Source organism: Capsella rubella, unplaced genomic scaffold (assembly GCF_000375325.1).
Source record: "Capsella rubella cultivar Monte Gargano unplaced genomic scaffold, Caprub1_0 scaffold_5, whole genome shotgun sequence".
In the NCBI taxonomy this organism is placed as follows: domain Eukaryota; kingdom Viridiplantae; phylum Streptophyta; class Magnoliopsida; order Brassicales; family Brassicaceae; genus Capsella; species Capsella rubella.
In genome coordinates, this window is record NW_006238919.1 from 10,306,616 (window position 1) to 10,308,034 (window position 1,419).

The window sequence follows — 1,419 nt, forward strand, 5'->3', positions numbered from 1 at the left end:
CACAACTGGTGCAAACACTTCTTGGTAATCAATACCAACTCTCTGAGTAAATCCTCTGGCAACCAACCTTGCCTTGTATCTTTCAGGCTCCACTCCTGGGATTCCAGGCTTCTTCTTGAACAACCATCTACAACTGATCACCTTTTGATCTTTAGGGCGATCTACAATAGTCCAAGTACCATTTTTCAACAAAGAATTCATTTCTTCTGTCATGCCTGCATCCCATGCTTCCCAATGCTTGTCTTCTTTAGCTTCATGGTAGCAACTAGGTTCTTCACTTTCTAATTCCTCAGCAGCCATTAGAGCAAAAGCAAACTGAGAGTAATCTGAGAACTTTACTGGAGCCTTGATTTCTCTTCTAACTCTATCCCGAGCTAACTGATAGTTTGATAATCTTTCAGTAGCTTCAGGTAAGTCACCTTCAGGTTCATAATACTCAGAATCAGAATCACTAGAGACAATCTCAACTGCTCCACCTGCATTGGAACTTTCTCCAACCTCTTTACTAGACTTTTCAAGCTCAACTATAAACTTCTCCTTCTGGCTTGCAACTTCAGGTTTGTCATTCTGATCTTTAGACTTTAAGTCCTTATAAACCATTTCTTCATGAAATATAACATTTCTGCTGATCACACACTTCAACTCATCAAGTAACCAGACCTTATACCCTTTAGTGCCATGCGGATAACCCAGAAACACACCTTTCAAAGCTCTTGGCTGTAACTTCCCCTGGTCTTGATGTACATAAGCTATTGAACCAAATCTTCTAAGATGCTTGTATCCTGGCTTTCTGTTCAACCACAATTCCTCAGGTACATTATGATCTATAGCTGATGCAGGTGATCTATTAACAATATATGCAGCAGTAGCTGCAGCTTCAGCCCAGAAATGTTCTTCTAAACCAGATTCATCCAACAAACACCTAAATTTTTCATAAGTGTCATATTCATTCTTTCTGCAACACCATTCTGTTGTGGTGTATAAGTGCAAGTTCTATGCCTTTCTATACCATGCTTCTTACAGAACTCATCAAACCTAGAGTTACAAACTCTAATCCATTATCAGTCCTGAGAATCTTGACTTTCTTATCAATCTGTTTTTCAACTAACTCTTTCCATTCACAGAACTTATCAAATGTCTCATCTTTTGTTCTGAGAAACATGAGCCAGACCTTCCTAGTTTTATCATCAATGATGGATAGGAAGTACTGCTTACCTGAGAGTGATGGAGTTACATTTGGTGAACCCCATAGGTCTGCATGAACATATCCGAGTGCATCTTCTGCGTTGTGCTTCCCAACATTAAAGCTTAGCTTCTTTGACTTTCCCATAACACAATTCTCACAGAATGGCAGCTCCTTGATCTCATTCTTTTGCAATAACCCTTTACCAGACAAGATCTTCAAACTGTTAAGACTCA